The sequence below is a fragment of the Saimiri boliviensis genome, chromosome 7 (genome assembly GCF_048565385.1).
Source record: "Saimiri boliviensis isolate mSaiBol1 chromosome 7, mSaiBol1.pri, whole genome shotgun sequence".
In the NCBI taxonomy this organism is placed as follows: Eukaryota; Metazoa; Chordata; class Mammalia; order Primates; family Cebidae; genus Saimiri; species Saimiri boliviensis.
This window is the reverse complement of record NC_133455.1, coordinates 28,717,008-28,741,729: the sequence shown is the minus strand read 5'-3', so window position 1 is coordinate 28,741,729 and position 24,722 is coordinate 28,717,008. Positions and strand designations below refer to the sequence as shown.

At 44.1% G+C, this 24,722-nt stretch overlaps 1 long non-coding RNA gene across 1 annotated transcript in view; it reads left to right on the top strand.

Annotated features, from left to right (window-relative positions):
* Positions 1-18,434, top strand: part of LOC141585078 (uncharacterized) — a 39,666-nt gene extending 21,232 nt beyond the window's left edge. Inside the window, exons 2-3 of the long non-coding RNA XR_012518349.1 lie at positions 13,568-13,633; positions 13,916-18,434. This is a non-coding gene — a long non-coding RNA (uncharacterized LOC141585078). The remainder of the gene's footprint in view (positions 1-13,567; positions 13,634-13,915) is intronic.
* The last annotated feature ends 6,288 nt before the right edge of the window (positions 18,435-24,722 follow it).

The following is a 24,722-nucleotide window of genomic DNA, read 5'->3' as shown; positions in this document are numbered from 1 at the left end:
AAAAGTTTTGTATGGATTTTTTACTGAGATTGCATTGAATTTATAGGTTAATTTGGAGAGAATCAACAGGTTTATAACATTAAATCATCCTGTCAAGAACACAGAAAGTCACTTCACTCATTGAGATCATCTTCTGTTTCCTTTACCAGAATTTTAAAGTTTTCTCCACAGAGGGCCTGTTATTTCCAAGACACCGAAATATTTTGGGTTACATGTGCAGAACGTGCAGGTTTATTAAACAGGTAAACGTGTGCCATGGTGGTTTGCTGCACCTATCAACCCATCACCCAGGTATTCCACTTTTATAATTTTTGCATTTTTCCAAAGTTTTGCAGCAAGGATCCATTGCATTCAAGTCTTTAAAACATATTTTAAAAGAAAGCAGAAGTGGAATTTTAAACAATTTCAGGTAAAAATGTTAAATTAACTTGATAGTAAGTAAATGTCAGTCATTTTTTAAAAAACCTTAAAAATAATGAATACACACACACACACACACACACACACACACACACACATTCTTATGTATCTATTAGACTCAATGTACATATCCTTAATGATGAGAAAATGGTGGCATATCCTCTTCTGGTGGATGGGATGGGTTGGTCTAGAATGGTGTAGGTTGACAAGCAGGTAGCTGGGAGCTGAGGTTTAAATGAGCATGGGTAGGCCACTCTAATTCAAAGCTACAACTGCCTCACACCATCAGCCCAACAACCTCCTAAGCAACCTTCCCTTTACTTCCATTTCTTTTCACCATGACTTAAGCATTGTGTATTCTCTCACCTGTGCTGGAAAGTGGCTGAGGAATGGTAAGAGTTGAAATCCTGTATCACTGATTTGATAGAAAGCGGATCTAATTATATTATGTAATGATGACATCTGCATTTTTAACAATTCCAGAAGCCAAATCTCCACAGGACCTTTGGCTATAACAGAATTATCCAACTAAAACAAAATGACAAATATGTTTTAAATTGATAATAATTTGGCATTTTTACAGATGTCCCATGCATACTTAATAAATCACAGTGCCCTATGACAAGCAAACAGTTTCATATTTTATACAAAATATTTTAAGTAGGGGTAAAATCATCTAATACTATAGCTGGAAGGAACTATAGGGATCACCTAGTCTAAAACTTTCACTTTATAAATTACAAAATGAGTCTCAAGAGAAGTTAAAGGATTTATCTAAACTAGTTTTTAACAAAGCCCAGGGCTAGAGAACGAGAACTCTCTCTCCTCCTGGTTTTTTCCATAAGAGAATTGCATTCTCCTCAACCTAAGTTTTTAAAGAAATTCTAGTAGCAAAATTTAAAGCAAGGTAAATTACAACAATTTTTTCTCCTTCTCTTGATATGACAGCCATGAGGCTCAGCAGCTGAAGGCTGTTGTGAATGGTGTCTTATTTTCTAATCTGTATTTACTCAAATCTAAGATGCTATCCATGTAAGCATCCCAATTTTAGAAACATTAAAATATTTTTTAAATTGTGTCTTATTTTTTTCTCTTACTAGTGTAAAGAAATACTGTTGATTTTTATGGGCTAAGCTTGTATCTGGCAATGCTACTTCTAGGTTCTAATAATTTGCCTGTTAGTCCTGTTGATTTTCCCAGGTAAATGATGGTAGTTTTATCTCTTCCCTTCCAATCTTTACATTCCCTTTCTCTCTCTCACTCTTGCTGTCCCCCTCTCATTGGCTGTGACCTCCAGTATCATGTAGTCATTAGTGGTGAGAGTCAACTATGAATTTTCAGTTGATGGGATTGATAAGATATTTTTCTTGTGATTGAGGCTTCTGAAATTTACAACCCAAGAGCCCTAACTGATGGATCCTGAGTGCAGAACTATAGCCGATTCTTGAAGAAATCCAACGTTTTTAGTCATCTATATTCTCTACACTATCTGGTATAAACGTAGTGGCTTAACACCACCTTGATTTGTGAATAAAGATAAATTCTCTTAGAAAGGAGGTGTGGGCAGGAAGAGAATAATTGGTGGGTTTAGTACCATAATAATAATAATTAAGATAATTACAAAGATAATGATGATCTATCTTTATGACTTTACATTTTCAAAATAATCCTTTATCACACTTGATTCATGGCAGTCCTGTGAAGCTGGACAGGAAAAGAATCATTGTCTTTGTTTTCCACATGAGGAAAGGAGAGCTTGATTTTCTACTTGGGTCCAATGATAGTTTTTTGGTGATTGGTTTTTCAAGGGTGGGAGGAGCAGGGCAGTGGGGTAGGAGAGAGTCTCTGGATCACGAAGAACTGGGAGCATTGCTTATTTAAGACATCCTGCAAAGCAGGGCTCAGATAATGAATTAAACACCAGAGGATGAGCCAAGTCAAAGAATACTGGATTTGAATGGAGGAGAAGAGCCAATGAGTGGCCCAGAACTTTGAACCAGAGTTTTAGACTAGAGTTCCATAGAACCCAGTTCCACGAAAACTTGTGTTTGCAAAAAAGCCCACATTATAATTTAAATGTGTGTGCCATGCTACGTTTGTGTAGACAGTAAAGGACTTTCATACAACAGTTCTGTTTGCAATTTTGTTAAAGGTCTTCTAGCCCCAGAATCAATTAGGCAATCAGGGTTCCACTAGGGAAACAGAATCAGTAAGTTTTACATATTAAGAGATGTATTGCCAGGAATTGGCTTATGCCATTGTGGGGACTGCCTAGACAAGTTTGATATCCATGGGGCAGGCTGTGAGGAAGGAAGCCTGGAACCCCAGGTGCAGGGGCTGAAGCTGTAGTTCTACAGGTGGAATTCCATCTTTCTTTAAAATAACTGATTATAGACTAATATGGTTTGGCTGTATCCTGACCCAAACCTCATCTCCAACTGTAAGCTGAATTGTAGTCCCCTCGGGTTGAGGGAGGGACCTGGTGGGAGGTTATTGAATTGGGGGGCGGTTTCCCTCATGCTCTTCTCATGATGAGTGAATTCTTACGAGATCTGGTTGTTTGATAAGTGTGTGGTGCTTTCCGCTTCTATCTTTCCCTCCTGCTGCCATGTAAGGGGTGCCTTGCTACCCCTTTGCCTTCCGCGATAATTGTAAGTTTTCTGAGGCCTCCCTAGACATGTGGAATTGTGAGTCAATGAAACCTTTTTCCTTTATAAATTACCCAGTCCCAAATAGTATCTTTGTAGCAGTATGAAAATGGACTAACACATAAACTTTAACCATGTCTTTAAAAGACATTCACAGCAACAACTAGTGTTTGATTGAATAGCTGAAGACTACAGCCTAGCCAAGCTGGCCCCTAAAACTCACTGTCACAGCCCCTGTGGCAGTGTGCTGGAGAGCTGTGTCCACCCTGTTGAGTCCATTCCCAGATGAGTCCACTGAGCCAAGACGAGGCTGAGGATAACCAGTGAATTCTGAATTGCCCAGAAGTGAGGAGAGTAGGGTGATGGCATGAGCTTCTCCCTCCCAAGTGACCTCCCACAGCCTCCCCTTACTTGCTGCTGACTAGTTTACAGGAGCAAACGAGCTCTACTGGTGTAACAGAAAATCAGAGAGAAATGTTAAGACTGAAATTTTCACCCACTGTTACCCAGCTGCCTCAGTCGCCTCTTTGCTGTCATTGAAAACACTGCCAAATAGATCGAGTGGATAAGAGAGTCATGAAGTTTTGTATTTGCTAATTTTCCTGTGCTTTTTATTTTGTATTTTATTAACATTTGTGTTTTACAACTTCCTTTGAGGGTCATGTGGTGAGTTGTGAAGATGAGGTATGGTGTGAGGGAGGAAAGTTCCAGGTCTAGATCTATAGACAGTTCTGGTAAAATCAGTGACGAAAAATCACACTTAGGACCTGAAACTAAAGTCATCGATGAGGAATTATAGTTTCTCTGGGCTGAATGCCTGTATCCCTGGCCAAAATTCACATATGAAGCTCTACCTAACCCCAGTGTAGTAGTATCTGAAGGTGGGGGCTTTGGGACGTGATTACGTCATGAGGGTGGAGCCCTCAGGAATGGGACTGGTTCCTTTATAAGGACAGACACTGAGAGATAACCTCTCTCTCTCTGTTACATGAGAATACAGCAAGATGGCAGCCATTTGCAAACCTGGAAAAGAGTCCTTACCAAGAACCCATTCATGCTGGCATCTGATCTCAGACTTCCAGCCTTAAGAACTTTGAGAAATAAATGCTGTTTAAGTCACCCAATCTATAATATTTTTGTTAAAGCAGCCAGAAGTGACTAAGATGACAATCTTCAGGACACAGGGAACCTGTTCCTGGTGATGAAAGCCACTCTTCAATGAGCTTTGTGCAGACTGGGTGATCCGCGTGGTCCTATCCACGTGGTCCTTACCACGTGGCAAAAAAACTCACAAGTGCAGCAGTGGCCTAGCCCACTAAAAACACACTGACCTACAGGCCACTGCTATTGGTAAGGTAAGAGACTATTTTAAGTGGCAATTGGAGTCTCAAAGAGTGGAAACATTTTTTAAAAAGTCACCCTCAGGCACAAGAAAGCAAGATCTAGTAGCAGAACTTACTGGCCAGAAAAGGGAAGGCCACACAGTTGTTGAGAATCTAATAATGCCGGTAAAATTTCAGTGAGTAAACTGCCAGGACAAGATGTAGTATGAGGGATTGGAAAGCTTTCACTCTCGGGGAATACAATATCAATCAATGTATTGATGGCATGTCACATGATGCTGAAGAAGTTTGTGCAATAAACTGAAAAGCAGTATCTTCTCTGTCTAGGTTGATGTGTCAACAGATTGTGCCAAGACATGCCTTAGTATTTGTAAGATTTGTAAATGATGAAACTCAAGGAAACATATTTTTGATTGTGTATTATTTTTCTATTAAAGCCTTATTGAGGTATAATTGATATATAATAAACTGCATAATTTGATGAGTTTTGACGTAATTGTACATCTGCAAAACCATCACCACAATCAAGATAATGAACACACTTATCACCTCCAAAATCTTCCTCATGCCCTTGTATATATAATTCATTTATCTCTACTCCCTACCCTGTGCCCAGTCATTGATCTGCTTTCTGCTACTATAGATTAGTTTGCATTTTCTAGAATTTAATATAATGCAATCATATAGTATGTACAGTCATGCATCACATAATGACATTTCAATCAGTGATGGACTGCGTATATATGACAGTGGTTCCATAAGATTTTAACACTGTATTTTTCCTGTGCCCTTTATATGTTTAGATACACAAATACCATTGTGTTAAAATGGTATTCAGTACAGTCACGTGCTGTAGAGTTTTGTAGTCTGGAAGAAATAGGCTGTATCATATAGCCCAGGTGTGGTAGGCTGTGTCACTAACCCAGGTGTGGTAGGCTGTGTCACTAACCCAGGTGTGGTAGGCTGTGTCACTAACCCAGGTGTGGTAGGCTGTGTCACACAGCCCAGGTGTGGTAGGCTGTGTCACACAGCCCAGGTGTGGTAGGCTGTGTCACGCAGCCCAGGTGTGGTAGGCTGTATCACATAGGCTAGGTTCACACCTATGTCTACACCTAGGCTATGTGATACAGCCTATTGCTCCCAGGCTAGACCATATAGGTTTGTGTAGGTACTCTCTATGATGTTCACACAATACTGAAATTGCCTAACTAAGCACTTCTCAGAATGTATCTCTGTCATTGAGTGACCCATGACTATCCTTTTGTGTCTGGGGTGAGGAAGAAGGACTTCGTTTGGAATGCTCACTCTTGAGACCCAGCTGCCATGCAAAGCCCAAGCTAGCTGTGTGGAGAGACCACATGGGGAGAGCCTTCCCACCATCCCCACCGTGGTGCCAGAAATATAAGCAAAGCCAAGCTGAATGTTCTAGCCCCAGCTGCCACCTCACTGAAGCCATATAAAAGACTTCAAATAAGACCAGTGGAAATGAGCCAGCTGGTCAACCCACAGAACTGTGAGATGTAATACAATGGTTGTCATGTTAGCCATTACATTTTGGAATGGTTGATTATCCTGCAACAGATAACTGAGCAATCCAATATGCATGCCCTGTCAGAAGTTCCCACGATAATGAAAGTAACGTCATTGTAGAGTGACATCAGCCCTTTTCTGGTCTTTGGGCACTTTGTTCCCATGACTGAAGAGGAAAAGGTCAGCCTCTGCCTCCCTCTCTAGTCCTGCGGCCCATAGCCAGACTCTTCTGAGCCCAGCCAGACCCATCTTCATTGTGCCCAGAGCAGAATAGGGGGCTTCTGCGGCTCAGGGGTGTGATCTCGCATTCACCTCTGCACCCCTACCTCAGACTCATTTGGTGCCTGCACCCTGTGACCCGCTGCTGTCTTTTCTCCTGCTCTCAGGTTAATTGTGAAAACCACCTGTGACTTGTTAAGATGCAGATTCCTGGGCCACGCTGCCACAGGTGCTGTTTCAGTCAGTCTAGGGCCTGGCTGAGGAGGGTGTGAAGTTTTCCACTGCAGATGCTGTGATACTGGGTGATGATGGGAGGATGTTCAGGCCGTGTTTTCAGAAACTCTGCCCTGGATCCACAGGGCTTTTCTGGTGTTCAAGGAACATTTCTTTGTCATGAGTTGTGCTTGATGAGTGAGAGTGAGCATGGATGAGAATGCGTGTCAACATGTGTACATGTGAGCAGGGGTGGGAGTGAATATGCATGTGACCGAGCACGTGTGTGTGTGTGTGTGTGTGTGTGTGTGTGTGAACATATGACTACAGTGTATGGGGAGGAGAAGGGGCAGGGCAGCAGTCCTGGGGTAGGACACAGGGTTGGATGTCATCGGCAGGAAGACACAGCCCAGGATGGGGTGTAGGTGCCCGGCGAGGACAAAAAGGGCTGGGGGGGATTGCACCAAATGAGGAGGGCTCTGAGATGGGACTCGGTGAGCTACAGGACAATGTGTTCCCCACACTTGTGGCTAGCAGCTCCAAGCAGCTGCTCCACCTTCCTTCTCTAAAGACACATGCGCCTGTGGTCAGTCTGAGTCCAGAAGCGTCGTTATAAAAAGGTATCCAGTGCAGCGTAATGGGGAAAAAAGTGGGCAAGGAAAGACCATATGGACGGGCTGTGCTGAAGCTTGGCAGGCAGCTTGGCCCTCCGTGGCATGAGGCCACGCAGGCAAACTGCGTTAGCCTTGGTGCTGGATGGGCCCAGCGGTGGCGGATTTCACCCTTACTTTTCTACCATCCCCGTTGAAGGCGGACCCCTGGTGCTTGAGGTGCATCTTCATTGGGGTGTGCTTTAAAAAATTATCCACTCCCATGTGGAAAGTGAAAGACATAAGAATAGTAATAGTAACAACTGCTAGCATTTATGGAGCAGAGTCCACCGTTCCAGACATTGCGCTAAGTGCTTTCGGGGCATTCTCTCATTTAAATTTCAACTTGGGTGATCACAGATGTTTTCTAGAATACTGATCCTGAAACCCACGTTTAAAGCAAAGTTTAGATATTCCCCACTTAAAATATGAAACTTTTAACAGAAATATATAGGCAAATGTATAAACCATAAGTATGCCCCTCAATGAGTTACCACAGGGGAGCACACCTGTGTGATCAGGTGGGCCTGCCCAGCTCCCCAGTAGCCTCCCTGGGATCCTGCACAGCCTCTAACCCTCTCCTCCTTCCCAGAGGTAATTGCTGTCCTGAATTCATACACTGTTGGATAGATTTGCCTGTTGTGGGCCGGGCATGGTGTCTCAGGCCTGTAATTCCAGCACTTTGGGAGGCCGAGGCAGGTGGATCACTTGAGATCAGGAGTTTGAGACCAGCTTGGCCAACATGGTGAAATCCCATCTCTACTAAAAATACACGAATTAGCCAGGCATGGTGGTGCATGCCTGTAATCCCAGCTACTCAGGTTGGGCAGGAGAATCGCTTGAACCTGGAAGGTAGAGGTTGCAGTGAGCCAAGATCAGGTCACTGCACTCCAGTCTGGGCAACAGAGCAAGACTGTCTTAAAAAAAAAAAAAAAAAAATTTCCCTGCTTATAAACTTCACATGCATTCACCCATGGCCTGTGTTGTGTTTTGTGGCTGCTTCCTCCCTCTACATGGTGCCTGTGAGAGTCATCTTTGTGGTTGCCTGTGACAGTTTTTCTTTCATTTTCTTTGCTGTATAGTATTCCATTGTGTGACTATATCACTTTTTATTTTTTTTTGGAAACAGGGTCTCGCTCTGTTGCCCAGGCTCACTGCAATCTCCCAGGTTTAATCAATTCTCTCATATCAACCTCCCGAGTAGCTGGGGCTACAGACATGCACCACCATATTGGCTAATTTTTCTTTTTTTTTTGGAGGTGGATTTCTCCATGTTGCCCAGGCTGGTCTCCAACTCCTGAGCTCAAGTGATCCACCTGCCTCAGCCTTGCAAAGTGCTGGGATTACAGACATGAGCCACTGCCTAGAATATGCATGCTGCATTTAATTTATCCATTCTAGAGTTTGTCCCTTGAGTTTCCTTTCTTTGGGAAGCTCTTTGTTCCCAGATCCATAGAGGATTTTTTTTTCCTCTTGTTTGGGTAGCTCTATGTTTTATCATTTTACTATTATTTTATATCTCTGTTCAGCTCACAGTCAAAAGTGCTGGATTCATGTCCTGGATATCCTACTTACCAGCTCTGTGAGCCTTGAGAAAACTATTTTCCGAAAAATAGTTTTTTGGGGAAAAAACTATTTAGCCTTTCTGAGTTTCATTTGCCTCTGCAAGCAATAATGCCTAATTTCCCTTGGTTTCCTATTCAATCAAGTGTTTATTGGTCACCTACTATGTGCCATCATTCTAGGAGATTTAGCAGTGACCGACAAAAAGATCCCTGTTTTACATGTTTGTATCTTTGTCCCTTGAGTTTCCTTTCTTTGGGACCCTCTTTCTTCCCAGATCCGTTCTCCTTCTTCCTTATGCCCACTCACATTTTTGCTTCTTTATTTTCTGCTTATCCTCCTAGACTGAAGTCTGACATCCTTTCCTTTCTTCTAGGAAGCCTTACATGGCCCCTGGCAGAGCACTGGCCACTGTTTACTGAAAAGTTGGGGGCTTGGTCTATATACCTCTTTTCCCCATCACCTGTGAGCTTCCTCAGGGCTAGGGCTGATTTCCTGCACCTTTGGCATCCGAATTGCCTATCCCAGGGTTAAGTTCAGGGTAAAGTCTTGGTACAAGTTAAGGAGAACTTCTGTTGTATGAGCCAGTGTGATGGCCACTCAGGTCCTATCTGCTGAGTTAGCACGTCAAAAAGGTAGTCCTGCCCCTGAAACCAGAACTCAATCCAGGTGGTTTTCAGGGGGTTCAGCCACATGACAGGGGTGATTAGGTATAAAGAGCCCTGGTGTTCTCTGGGCCAAAAAACCCTGCCCTCTTGAAGTCTCAATTTTGTCAGTTAAATGGCTACCTTTCCAAGGTTTTCTGGTAGACTTAGAGAAAGTATGCTTGAAGTACCTGGCGTCTAAGAATAATGACTTCATTGATTGAATGCTTATTATATATTCAGATTAAAAGTCGCTTTACATATTTTAACTAATCAACACAACAGCCTGTGACAGAGCTGTTACTACCTGTATCAACTTACAGATGAGGAAACTGAGGCACTGAGTGTTTAAGGGATTTGCTTAACGCTATACTGACACAGCCAGTAAGGAGCAGAGCTAGGAAGGAGACTGACCTTGACTGCTACAGCCCACCCCGCCCAGGAGCTGCGGCTGCCACTGAGACCCAGCTCAGAAACTTCCAGACAGCATGGTAGCATAGGCTGCAAAAACCTGCCTGATCCTTCTCTTCCTCATTCCCTTAGAGCCGGTTCCTACTTCAAGCAGTGAAGTCAAAGCTTCCTTTGAAGTTTTCTCCCCTCTCTCCTGATGAGGCCTCAGGGAAGAGTTGTTTCCTTATCTCAGCAGCAAAGAGATTGTCCAAAGACAGCAGCAGCTTCCAAGTAGGAAGTTTCGGAATACTGATGATAAAACAAACTGATAAATTCAATTTCAAATGTATTGAGAAAAACGAATTGATAAGTTCATTCATTCATTTACTTAACAAATATTTATGGAGTACCTACCTACTCTATGCCAGTGTGGAGAATTAACTCTAAGCAAAACAGCTGAGGCCCCTGGCCTGATGAAGCTTATGTTCTTAAGTTGGGATGTTACCAGAGGCGAATCCGTAGGGGTGTGTAGCGACCTCAATTCTTGCCTCTTTAGAAGAAAGAATTTGACCAAGGAGCAGAAGGCAGAAGGAGAGACTGAGGCAAGTTTTAGAACAGGACTGAAAGTTTACTAAAAAGCTTTTATGGCTGGGCACAGTGGCGCACGCCTATAATCCCAGCACTTTGGGAGGCCCAGGCAGGCGGATCACCTGAGGTCAGGAGTTTGATACCCAGCCTGGCCAACATGGTGAAACCCTGTCTCTACTAAATATATGTATATATGTAAAAGGCTGGGTATGGTGGGATACACCTATGATCCCAACTACTCGGGAGGCCAAGACAGGAGAACTGCTTGAATCCCCGTTGCGGTGAGCTGAGATCGCACCCCTGCACTCCAGCCTGGGCAACAAAGCGAGATTCCGGCTCAAAAAAAAAAAGAAAAAGAAAAAAAAAAAAAAGGAAAGAAAAAAAGAAAAAAAAAGCTTTACAGCGAAACATAAGGAAGGAAAGTACACTTGGAAGAGGGCCAAGCAGGAGACTTACTTAGAAGTTTGACCTTTTGACTTGGGGTTTTACATGTTGGCATGCTTCTGGGGTCTTGCCTCCCTTTCTTGATTCTTTTCATGGGATAGGCTGTCCGCATGCACAGTGGCCTGTCAGCGCTTGGGACCGGAGCATGCGCAGTGTGTTTATTGGCGTTTTACCTGTGCTCGCTTGAGATATAATATCTTTATGAGGATTTGTGGATCATATCAAGGATAATGAATAAAAAAGCTTAATAAAAAGTTCCTAAGTCTACTGAGGAATGTAATGCGTGCTTAGCACATTATTTGTCTGTGCTGAGACATACATACATAACTATGCAATTTTTATGTGCAATAGTCAACAATTTAGGTATTTTATAATTCCCACTCTCATCTGACAGATAAGAAAACAGGCCACCAGACGTGTGTGTGTTTATGAGATGTATATATATGTATATATGAGATGTATATATAAGACATGTATATACATATATGTTAAAATGTCTAAAAAACACACTGGCCCCATATCTTCCACATATATGCAGTCATCCACACCAACCCTAGGCCATGAGGCTTCTCTCTCCAGAGAAAGAAAAGCTCCATCTATAGTAAAAAGGTCATTCATCAGATTTGATATTGAAGTAGCATGAAAAGCCAGAATTTACCAAGAGAGAAAGGGATTTTATCTATTTTTCTTTCATATGTGTGTGTGTGTGTGTGTGTGTGTGTGTGTGTGTGTGTGTGGAAGGGATAGGGTCAGTGTTGAAAGAGATGTATCTGAGCATGAACTTGGTGCTGGGGAGTCCAGGAACTGTCCCTGATGAGGGAGAGACCAATTCTTTGGTGAACTGATTGCTCTGTCATCTGCTGGGTGGGGAGGTGGACACATGGGAATGCTGAGGTGACATTTTACAATAGCAATGACACAGGGCTTGCGTGTTTGTTCACATTACACCTAGAAGTATACAAAAATATAGTGAATGGTAAGAAGGAGAGAAATCAACATTTAGGCCAATAAGTAATACATGCAACCTCTGGAAGGGACGCGTCTCTCGGTTCCACACTCAGTGGTTCAGATTCCACGCCACTCCTGCTTCTCTGCAAGGGTCAGCTGGGTGTATAGAAGAGGACTCAAGGGACATCTTGCAGGCAGGAAGAAGGACCTGGGTCGGGGATCCCCACAACCGTGCTTAGCCCCAAAGATTTGGTAGGAGGATTCATGGGAGTCAGCATATAGTCACACTCATGGCTGTGATTTATTACAGGGAACAGATACAAAAGAAAATCAGTGAAAGGAAGAGACACATGGGGCAAAGCTGGAGACCAGACGCAAAATTCCAAGAAGTCACACAGGGTGTACTTAGCTCATTTGGAAAGAGTTGTGACAACATATGTAGAATGCTGTCTCCCGAGGAATTGTCACTCAGCCTAGGAGTCAGTCCAAGGATTGTACTGGGGATCGGTCATGTAAGCATCTGTGGCCTGGGATGTACCAAAAGTCCAGGCTTCCAGAAAGAAGGCAGGTGTTCAGCATAAACCACATTTTTGTACAAAGAGTTCAGGTGCAGCGTGCTGCTTTTATCCTTTCTGGGAGTGCTGAGAACCCACCCCAAGCCCAAGTTCAGACTGACTATGTTAACTCTTTTCTGCCTGGGGCCTCAGAGACACATGTATGTCCCTCATCCCTGGACTGGGGGCCATTGAGTCACAATATGTTCTAGGTTTTGCTGGAGGCCATTTGCTCTTTGGAGCCCTGCACATCCCGAGCAGGCCATGGGAAGCCACGAGGGTTGTGGCAGACCATCTAGCCAGTCAGGCACTTCCTTCCAGCAGTGCTACCATCCTGGGCTGGATGTGACCACATGGGGACTTCCTCGCCATGCTCTCCCCTCCACTGGTTCACATGGGGAAGTTTAGCATGACCTTCGCACTATTTAGTAACCTAAATGCCCCTTGGGTCTTATCATCCATCTGTGTTTGCCCCGAGGGAAGGGGAATAAGAACTCTGGCATTTGAACTGCTCACTCTGCCTCCTTCTCTTTTCTCCTGCCCACAGAACACTGAGTGGGAACACATGTCTCCAAAGCCACAACAACACATCTGGAGTAAAACCAGCACTTGGGCAGCCAGTTTTACCTGTTGTTAATGTATTAACACATTGTATGACCTAATGGCTACACAACAGGACCTTGAGGAGTATAGAAAATCCTTTTTCTCTTAGCAAATTCTGGCTTTCATGCTACTTTTTTTTTTTTTTTTTTTTTTTTTTTTTTTTTTTTTTGAGACGGAGTGTTGCTCTTGTTGCCCAGGCTGGAGTGCAATGGCATGATCTCGGCTCACTGCAACCTCTACCTCCCGTGATTCTCCTGCCTCAGTCTCCCAAGTAGCTGGGAATACAGGTGCCTGCCACCATGCCCGGCTAATTTTGTATTTTTAGTAGAGATGGGTTTTCTCAAGTTGGTCAGGATGGTCTCAAATTCCTGACCTCAGATGATCCACCCACCTCCGCCTCCCAAAGTGCTGGGATTACAGGTGTGAGCCACCGCGCCTAGCCGTTTTTTTTTTTTTTTTTTTTTTTTTTTTTGTGATGGAGTCTTGCTCTGTCACCCACACTGGAGTGAAGGGGCGCAATGCTGGCTCACCGCAACCTCTCCCTCCCAGGTTCAGCGATTCTGCCTCAGCCTCCTGAACAGCTGGGATCATAGGCATGCACCACCATGTCCAGCTAATTTATTATTTTATTATTTTATTTTTAGTAGAGACAGGGTTTCACCATGTTGGCCAGGCTGGTCTTGAACTTCTGACCTCAGTTGATCCACCTGCCTTGGCCTCCCAAAGTGCTGGGATTACAGGCGTGAACCATTGTGCCTGGCCTCATGCTACTTCAATATCCAAATCTGATGAATGATCTTTTTGCTCTAGATGGAGCCTTTCTTACTCTGGAAAAAGAAGCCTCATAGCCTAGGGCTGGTGTGAATGACTGCAAAGGTGAGTGAAATTTTATATCCCCCACATTTCTTTCCATGATTTTCATTCCAGAAATGATAGTTTGCATTTGTAAACATGCTTTCATGAACTTCTGGTTATGATAACTCTGATTAAGGCAGACATGTCCATTATACAGACAAAAACACGGAGTCAAAGAGGGTTAGTTAAAGGTGGAGTTTGGGCTTGAATTTCCATCTTCATACTTGACTCTAGTAAACTTCTTGCTACATATTATTGGTTGCTAGCATCAGTTCTTCATTGACTCCTGTCATCTATGAGCAGGTGCAGACGCTGTCAGAACATCTGTTCTTTCCCATCTACTGTGCTAGGCTGAATGGTGGCCTCCAAAAGATATTCCAGTCCTAATCCACGGAACCTGTGATGATGTTACCTCGAATGGCAGAAGAGACTTTGCAGATATGACCGAATTAAGGATTTTGAGATGGAGAGATTGTCCTGGACTATCTGGGTAGACCTGATGTAATTACAAGAATCCTTGTAAGAGGGAAGCAGGAGGGAGGGAGGGAGAGAAAGAGAGAGAGTCGGGGAGGAGGCTGTATTATGGCTTTGAAGACAGAGGATGGGCCATGAGCCAAGTGATGGAAGTGACTGACCTCCAGAAACTAGAAAAAGGCTAGGAAACCGACCTTTTCCCCACAGCCTCTGGAGGGGATGCAGCCTTGCTGACACCTTGATTTTAGCCCACTGAGACTGATTTTGGACTTTGGAACTCCAAACTGTGAAATGATACATTTGTGTTGTTTGAAGCCACTAAGTTTGTGGTAATTTGTTACAGCAGCAATAGCAAAACAATACATGCAGTATCCTCTCTTACTAACTGTAACAGAATCTATCTTGGCCTCTCCAGGTAGTTGCCTCTTGGAGAAGCCTCCTGGCCCCATTCTTCATCTGGTGACGTGAGTGGGGCTGACCTCATTTTTGGCTACAGGGCAAAATATAGCCTCCAGGCCTGGGCAACAAGCACACCACATTCTCTGGTCACAGTGGCTGGTCAGAGGTAAGCAAGGCCCTTCAGAAGGCAGCTCTAGACTCTTTCTGGAGCTTTTATGAAGGGGGTGTGTCCTTTCCACAGCGGATGCTGAGCTGAAGGGAAGCCTGGAACAGGCGGCAGCCACTTGAAAATGAAGGCAACCCAAGAGAAAGTGGAGTCAAAGACTAGAAGGAGAGGCATTCCCCTTAAGACACAGCTAGAAACCTGAATCAGGTCATGTGTAAAGACAGCTCAAAGATCTCAGTGACAGGAGCCCATCAAGTCTCTCTGTTTAAGCTAGTTGAAGTTCTGAACCCTGATGTTTCTAATAGTGTTATGTGGTTAGGAGTCACCTAAATTGGATTATCTGGTGATTCATTTTGTTGAAGTCCAACATTACGGAGCACGATCCAGTACTTTCAAGAGAAGGCACGTTAGTACCCAAATGGCATCGATCTTACAATTAAAACCAGGGAGAAAATGCGAGTCCCTTTCCCCCAGAGGATGTTCCTGCTGAGAGCTACTACTTCAGTTCTTTTTACTTCACAAATCCTCACCCTTGTACATCCGTATATTGCTTTCTCAGGCTTCATCTCATGCAGCTGTGGAGACCCAGGGAAAGGGAGTGACTGGAGGCAGGGCACATGTCGGCTGGTGGCCAGGCGGGGATGAGAACTCTGGCCCTGAGCGCTGTGTGCTTTCGAAGCATGCTGCTTCAAGCTTTATGTGAGCACAGCCACTCCTGTTTCTGTGGCTCTGAAAACTCACACCCTGCTGTGTGCAATTAGTTCTTGTGGCTCTCCTCTTGCCCATCAGCATCCTTAATTTCATTTTTGGAGCCTAGCTTTATCATTATCATAAAGAGATTATCTAACATCTTGAATATTAAAAATCTGACTCCACAGAGTAAGATTTGCATTCCAAGGTAATTGTTGTTTTCTGCTGTTTTTTGAGACACGTCATTCTAAGGGCAAGAGACAGCTCCCCTCAGCCCTGCTATGGAGATCACATTGAAAAGGCTCTTCATTTGAGTTCCTAGTATTGATGGTATTGATTTGTCACATCTCCACGAACCAAGCTCAACTGACAATTTTAGAATCAACCAGAACAAGAAGGGATGTTAAAAGTTACTTGGTCCAATTCTTGCATTTTCTAGTTGGAAAAGTGAAATTTGAAAGTCAAGTGTGTAAGTCAGAGTTCTTGCTTAGAGGCAAGTACTCTGCTAACTTAAGAACATGAATGTTTTAAAGGTAGCTCAGAGAAATTCCAGGAGGGTCAGAGAAGCAGGTATGTGGCTACACAACCAGAAACAAGAGCTGTGGGGGCTGCCCCAGTAAATATATCACTGTCACTGTCTGCAGTAGGTTGAATGGTGGCCATCAAAAAGATCTGTTTACATCCTGACCTATACATGTGACCTTACTTGGGAAAATCATCTTTGCAGATGTAATTTAAGAGATGGTTCTGGATTATCTTAGTGGGTCCTAAATCAAATAACAAATAGCAAGCCTTTATAAGATACAGAAAAGGAGTCAGCACAGACACAGAGAAGGCCATCGGAAGATGGACGCAGAGACTGGAGTGACGTGGGCACAAGCCAGGGAACACTGGGGCCACCAGGAGCTGGAAGAGGCAAAGAAAGACTCTCCCCTAGAAAGCTCAGAGGGAGCACACAGCCCTGCCAACATCTTCATTTCAGGTTTCTGGCCACCAGAACCATGAGAGATTACATTTCTGTTGCTGGAAGCCACCAAGTTGGTGGAAATTGGCCCCAACAGCCACAGGAATTGAATACACCACCATTTGGCACAGATTCCATGGTTGACATGGATGAACCTGGGGCTGGTTCCCGTAAACTCTTCACAGCTTCTCCAAGAGCCAGACTCCCCCTTGTCCCCTCGACAATGGCATGCACATCTGATGGGCAGAGCCTGGGTCCCTGCCACTCGCTAGCTGCCAGGGACTCTGGAGGAGCAAGTTCTGGTTCCTACCTGGGGGATGGGAAGGACTTTCATGTAGGATGCCCAGAGACGCTGGGGGCCCTCAATGTGGCAGGCATCCTTGACAAAGTGATTTGCTCAAAGTCACTAAATTAATCCGCTCAGGCTGCTATTACAAAGTGCCATAGACTGGGTGGCTGCAGCACAGACATTTATTCTCTTCACTCTCTGGAGACTAGAAGTCCGAGGTCAGGGTGCCAGCAGGGTTGGTTTCTGGTGAGGCCTGTAGACAGCTGCCTTCTTGCTGTGTCCTCACATGGCCTTTCCTCTGGGCAGGCACAAAGAGGGAGCTATCTAGTGCCCCTTTCTCTTCTTGCAAGGATGCCAATCCTATTGGATTAGGGCCCCAGCCTCATTACCTCACTTAACCTTAATTACCTCCTTAAAGGCTTTCTCTCCAAATACAGTCCCACTGGGGGTTAGGGCTTCAGCAAATGATTTTCAGTCCGTAACGGTCTCACAGTAGTTAGAGGCATGCTGAGATTTGAGCCTAGACTTCATGACAGCAAACCTACCTCTGAGTTCAACCCCCATAAGATTTGGGCAGGCTGGGTCACAAATGCATTTAGAAAAACAAAGGTATTTAGAAAATAGAATGATATTTACCATGGCTGGTCTTTGGCATCCTTAGCCTACTGCCTAGTACCAGGGGACCACAAAAGGGAAAAGATCAATCTCCTTAGACGTGGGGGCCCAGCTATAGGTTCTGCCTCTCCACCCATACCTTGTGATCTGTATATTCAGGGCTCTTAGTGGCAAGCAATGGAAAGTATGATTTAGGCAACAAAGGAATTAATTGAAAGCGTTGTGAGTAACACAGAGAAATGCTAAAAAGGCTGGGAAATGGCTTGAGAATCACCAGGAAGGAAGGGAGGTCAGCAGTACACACGGCTGGTCCAGTGGGGCCACCACGGCCACAGCCATTAGATTTGCTGCAGCCACCATGAAAGTGGGTTCTCTGCCAGCTCTGCTTCTTTGCACCACCAGCTCCTGTCCCAGCCCACGCCGTGGGTGCCTCTGAGTGCTCTGACTGAGGTTTGCTTAGTCCTCACAGCATCCTGAAAATATGTATCATGAGTCCCATTTTACAGATGAGGAACCTGAGGCTGAAATATGTTACTGGCCACAGGCACGTTCAGGCCTGTGTGACTCCAAAGCCCACTCTCCCATGCATCACAGTGTGGTAACTCCATCCCACGGCTGGGACAAGAGAATTCCAAAGTATACTTCAAAGACGTGGTTCCAGCTGCTTCTATGAGCAACACATGGGTGGCTCCTTTGCATGCCACCCTTTCCAGCCTCGAGGGAAATGTATTGTTTAACAAAAATCTTTGGTAATTTGATAAACTAAAATGGTGTCCTTATTGTTTTGGGTTAGCCTTTTTAATTATTGAGGTTGGATGCTGTATTAGTCCATTTTCACACTGCTGATAAAGGCATACCCAAGACTGAGAAGAAAAAGAGGTTTAATTGGACTTAGAATTGCCCATGGCTGGGGAGGCCTCAGAATCGTGACAGGAGGTGAAAGGCACTGCTTACACGGCGGCAGCAAGAGAAAAATGAGGAAGAAGCAAAATCGGAAACCCCTGATGAGATGTCATCAGATCGTGTGAGACTTATTCACTACCATGAAAATAGTAAGGGGGAAACCACTCCCATGATTCCAATGATCTCCCACCGGGTCCCTCCCACAACATGCAGGAATTACGGGAGTACAATTCAAGATGAGATTTGGGTGGGGACACAGAACCAAACTATATTAGATGCTTTCTTATATTTTATTATCTGGTATATTTCCTTTGTGTGTGTGTGAAAAATCCTGCTCATTGTTTTTGTTCCTGTGTCTTTTGGGATCATCATGGATTTCTCTAGGTGTCTAGATGAGCTCTTTATATATCACAAAGAAGTTTTTCTTTCTCTTATTTTAGATTCATGGAGTGCCCGTGCAGGTTTGTTACATGAGTACATTGGGTAAGGCTGAGGTTTGGTCCTTCAATGATCCTGTTGTTCAAGCAGTGAATAGAGTAGCCAATAGGTAGTTTTTCCACCCTTGTGTGCCCCGTTTCCTTCCCCACCTTGTGGAATCCCCAGTGCCTACTGTTCCATCTTTGTGTCCTTGTGTACCCAATATTTAGCTTCTACTTCTAATGGGAGATGTGTGCGTATATCACAAAGAAGTTTAATCCTTTATCTTCTTTTCCCTTCCTTCCTCTCCCCTCCCCTCCTTTCTCTTCTCTTCTCGCTCTTCTTCCCTTCTTTCTCTTCCCCTCTTCTCCCCCTCCCCTCCCCTCCCCTCCTTTCTCTTCTCTCCTCTTCTTCTCTTCTCTTCTCCCCATTCCCTCCCCTCCCCTCCTCTTCTCTTCTCTTTTTCTCTCTTTCTCTCTTTCTCTCTTTTTCTCTTTCTCTCTTTCTCTCTCTCTTTCTCTCTTCTCTCTTCTCTCTTCTCCTTCTCCTTCTTCTTCTCCTTCTTCTTCTTCCTCCTCCTCCTCTCTCTCTCTCTCTCTCTCTCTCTCTCTCTCTCTCTCGACAGACTCTCGATTTGTTGTCCAGGCTGGAGTGCAGTGGCACGATCTTGGCTCACCGCAACCTCCACCTTCCAGGTTCAAGTGATTCTCCTGTCTCAGCCTCCGAAGTAGCTGGGATTACAGGTGTGTGCCACCATGCTTGGCTAATTTTGTATTTTTAGTAGAGATGGGATTTTGCCATATTGGTCAGGCTGGTCTCAAACTCCTGACCTCAAGTGATCCACCCGTCTTGGCCTCCCAAAGTGCTGGGATTACAGGTGTGAGCCATTGTGCCCGAGCTATCTTTCATTTTTCAATGAATATTTTCTCCACATTTTTATTTGCTGTTTAACTTTGCTTCTCTTCCTTTGATGTACAAAATATTTAACAAATATTTCTCAGGCTGCTCACATAATGCAAGGGATTGTTTTAGGCAAAAAAAAAAAAAAAAAATCTTTCTCAATACTTAGATAATTCCTCTTTTGGACTCCCTGCCATGTCCCAGTCCTTTGGGTGAGCAGGTTTATAAAGAGCCCTTTCATCTTTAGAGAGAGGGCCAGAAACAGCTCTGAGAGGCATGGTTTTTCACTGCACTTTAGGGCAAGAAAAAGACAAAGGTGAGAACTGTTTGTACCAACTATTTACGCAGACTCATTTTATCCTTCTTTCTAAACAACTATTTGTAGGGACGGAGAAGAGGGGGACAGGGGGCTTTAAAAGTCACAAGATTAACCTGTGGAAAGGAAAGTCCCTAGAAGGGAGCAAGATTGTGAGTGTGAAGGGAGGACCCAGCTGCCTGGGGGGAAAGCTCTCCTCCAACTCCCTGTTTCCTATCCTGCACCCCCAACTTCTCCCAAGCCCCTTTAAAGGTTGATCGTGACAAGAAGCCTGGAGATGGTATTTGTAGACATCGGTAGAATATACAGATATGAGGCCAAGTGCTGTGGTGGTTCACACCTGTAATCCCAGCCCTTTGGGAGGCTGAGGTAGGAGGATCGTTTGAGCACAGGAGTTCAAGACCAGCCTGAGCAACACAGTGAGACCCCCATCTCTCCAAGTAATAATAATCATCATCATCATAGTCAAGTGTGGTGGCGTGCATCTATAGTCTCAGCTCCTCATGAGGCTGAGGTAGGAGGAGATTGAGGCTGGGAGTTTGAGGCTACAGTGAACCATGTTTGCATCACTGCATTCAGCGTGGGCAGCAGAGTGAGACCCTGTATCCAAAAAAGAAAAATAAAAAGAACATATGCTGGATACTCTCAGACTCTCAGAAGCATCGGCCTTGGTGCCTTATCACCTTGGTTCAAATCCCATCCCACCTCTGCCAGTTAACAGATGCATAAATGAGAGCGAGTCCCTTAATCTTTCTGAGGGTCAGTTCTGTCATTTGTGTGAGGGGATACTCACCTGTGTGATTGATAAGGCTCAGCGGTCGCATATGTAAAGTGCATAGCAGAGTCTGCCCACAGTGGGTGTGCAATCAGAGGCCATTCTAACATACCAGGGAATTAACTGGCAAGTTCTCGAGGGTCATCAGTGTGCAGTCAGCATCGCACGAGTTCTGTGACAGCAGGTTCCAACAGTCAACCTGCATGAACTTGTATGGTGGGGCCAAGGAGAGAGGGCACAGCTCACAAAATGACTCTGCAACTGTATATGACAATGCAAAAGTGCTAAAATGTAGAGGAGTGGTTTAATTCTTATAAGCAGAAAGATAACTCCATGCTTTGAAATAATTAGGAAAACCTTCACGGAAGAAGTAGGAGTTTAAGTTGGGTGTTGATGCTCTAAGAAACATATTCTTTGATTAGACAGAGTATTTTTCCATCTGAAAATGAAAATAACTACATATTTTTCCTTTTAATAATAATGTACTCTTTTAAAAATGCTTGGACAATATAGTAACTCAATTAAAAAATCTCACTGCCCAAGAATACCTATTTAATCAATACTTTGTTGTATGAAGTACATATATGTTTGTATACAAATACAATTTTGTTTGCTTATTTGTGCAAAAAAGAATAATATTTAAATATTGTATTGTAGAATATTCCACTATACGGAGGCTTTATAATTTGTTTAAATCGTTATTGTTAAACATTTAGGTTATTTTAGCACAGCTAAGTATGTGAATGTCTCAGTTTAATCCATCAATAGCTTAGTGATTTTGGTCCAGTTATGGCTGGATCACTTTCCAGAAATGTTATAAAAGTTGTGTCGATTTACACCACCTTCCACCAGCAGTTTATAAGGGTTCCCTTTTTCCTACATCCTTCACAGTATTGGCAATTGTCAATATTTTACAGTCATTGCCAAGCCACCAGGTAAAAATTATATCACTCATTTAATGTGTATTTTGAGGCTATGCTGTGTTAATTGTGGTGATACACAGTCCTAGCTATCGCCTCTCAGAGCTCAGAGACCAGTAGGTTAAAGAGACATTAAGCAAGTAATTACTGTAAATGTGATGAGGGGTGCTACCATGTGCATTTCTTGGATCATCCAGTCAGGTCCTTAATGAATAAAGTAACACAGGTCCTTGTGGTTTTGCAGCAATGTGGCCTCTTGTTTCTTGGTGGACAGATGTACTTTTTTGCATGTTGTTAACTCATGGAATACAACAGATGGTAGGTGAACACCAGAGAGCATCCTGAAGGATTTTCTAGGGGAACAACATGAACTAGATTATGCTTTTCTGGCCTCATTTCTATAACATCCTCAGAATCTCATCTATTATTGATGCCTTAAGGACCGTATGTTGCCTGTGAGGATATCTCCTGATGTAGCATACTCTAATTGCACAACATGGGACAAAATAATAATACAATAAAATGGTGCTGGAACAACTGGATATCAGTATGAATTTTAAAATGGGCAAATGATTTGAACAAGCATTTTATAAAGAAATTTATGGATGATTAACAAACATGCAAAGATACTCAACAGCACTAGTCGTTAAGGAACTATAATTCAAACTACAATGAGATAGTAGTTTGATTTATAGTAGAATGGCAAAAATTACTCAGTAGAATGGCAAACTTAAAAAGATTGACAACACTCAGTGTTGGTGAGGATGTGGGACTCTCCTACTTTGCTGGTGGAAATCCAAAGGGATGCAGCCACTTTGGAGAAGAGTTTGGCAGTGTTTTATAAAGTGTCCTAAGTATTTTCCCAAGATAAATTAAAATATTTAATTTTAATTCTTTTTTTTTTTTTTTGAGACGGAGTTTCGCTCTTGTTACCCAGGCTGGAGTGCAATGGCACGATCTCGGCTCACCACAACCTCCGCCTCCTGGGTTCAGGCAATTCTCCTGCCTCAGCCTCCTGAGTATCTGGGACTACAGGCATGCGCCACCATGCCCAGCTAATTTTTTGTATTTTTAGTAGAGACGGGGTTTCACCGTGTTGACCAGGATGGTCTCGACCTCTTGACCTCGTGATCCACCCGCCTCAGCCTCCCAAAGTGCTGGGATTACAGGTGTGAGCCACCGCACCCAGCCATTTTAATTCTTTACATACAAATACTTGTACGCAAATGTTCATAGCAACATTTTTTGTAACAGCTAACAACTGGAAACAGTGCAAATGTTCATCAGTCACAAACAAATTACGGTAAATCCATGCTCAGCAATAAAAAGGATTTACATATTAATACATACAACAAGATAAATGAATTTTAAAGTAACTTTACTAAGTTAAAGAAGCCAGGCATGATGGATGAGCTGTGTCTGGTATGGTTCCCTTTATAGGAAATTCTAGAAAAGGCAAAACTATAATGAAAGCAAAGATGATCAGTGGTTGCCTGGGTCAGGGTCTGGGCTGGGGAATCAAAAAGGGGAACTTTCTGAATGATGGAGATGCTCTGTCTTGGTTACGGTGATGAGGGTTTCTATATACCTATAGGCAATTGCCAAAACTCAGTAGGCTGTATACTTAGAATGAATAATGAATAGATTTTATTTATGTCTATTATTTTAAATAAAGCTGGGAGAAAAACATTAACAAATCTGAACTTTGCTCTTTTAAAAGGTCTTTCCTTCTTGATTTGTTATTATTATTTTTTTGAGACAGAGTCTCACTCTGTCGCTCAGGCTGGAGTGCAGTGGCGTGATCTCGGCTCACCACAACCTGTTTCCTGTGTTCAAGTGATTCTCCTGCCTCAGTCTCTCAAGGAGCTGGGATTACAGGTCCCTGCCACCATTCCCAGCTAATGTTTGTATTTTTAATAGAGACAGGGGTTTCACCATGTTGGCCAGGCTGGTCTCGAACTCCTGACCTCAAATGATCCTCCCAAAGTGCTGGGATTACAGGTGTGAGCTAATGTGCGCAGCCTCCTCCTTTAGTATTATTTCTATTTTGAATGACACATGAGAGTGGCACATCATGAGCTCCCAGCGCTCAGAGGTTCTCAGCATCTCAATCTGGCCCTGGCACCAGAGCATGAAAGGGCTCCTTGGCCACATGAATCACCATGTGGCTCTGTCCTTGAAGCTCCCTCAGGTCAGCAGTTCTTGACTTTTGTGCCACACTTAAAGCACTGAAATTCCTGGTGACACTGGGATCACTGTGCCAGGTTTTAGCCAACCCAGGTACCAGTACCTATGGAGCATCTGCCTCCCAGGCAAAAGGGAGCAGGGCACTTACATATTCCTTCACAAATCCGCCCCCAACATCCCCTTCTCTCCCTGCCATTATCTCTTTCACAGTTTAAACATTTTCTCCCAGGAAGCCTTCATCAAATCCCTCAGGCAAGGTGGCACAAAGCCTGCCTGAAATGGAGGGGGCGTGGAGAAGTGGAAAATCGGAGGAATAACACACACAAGTGAATATTTCAATAAATTATCCTGCCATGAATGTCAAAGTGTGCTCAAGAAATGCTAATGTCCTCACTGAGACAAGAGGCAGGCAGGGGGCCTGGAAAGACTCTGTATAGAAAGACCTGGATGAGCTGGTGGATGGGGCCAGGGCAAGCAGAGGGGCTGGCAGGGGTGAAGTGAAAAAAACACAGTGAAGGCACCTGGTGGGGCAAGGAGGGGTGCTGGGGTGGGCAGAGGGCCGGGAGCTAGAGGATTCCTAGTTATGTAGATGGAGTTTAGGAGTTGAGCAGGGGCCACCAGTTGAGAGAGATTTGAGATGGATGAGTGGCTCAGGGAACTGATTTCTGGGCTGTGCCTGGAGCCAGGGAGGTGGCCAGGGATACCCAGAGGGCAGCTGCAGTTGGCTTGGGGTAGGGCTCCTGGGCCCCACAGACCTGGCCCTCCATAAGGGAGGGAGAGGAGTCTTTCGGGCCTAAACTGGGTGGAGGAGCAAAGGTGGGATCAGAAAGTGAGACAAGGCCTGGCATGGTGGTTCATGCCTGTAATCGTAGCACTTTGGGAGGCTGAGGCCAGAGGATCACTTGAGGCCAGGAATTGGAGACCAGCCTGGGTGACACTCATCTCTACTAAAACTATAAAAATTATCTGGGTATGGTGGTACATGCCTGTAGTCTAGCTACTCAGGAGGTTGAGGCAGGAGAATTGCTTGAACCCAGGAGGCAGAGGTTACAGTGAGCTGGGATCGTGCCACTGTATTCCAGCCTGAGGGATAGA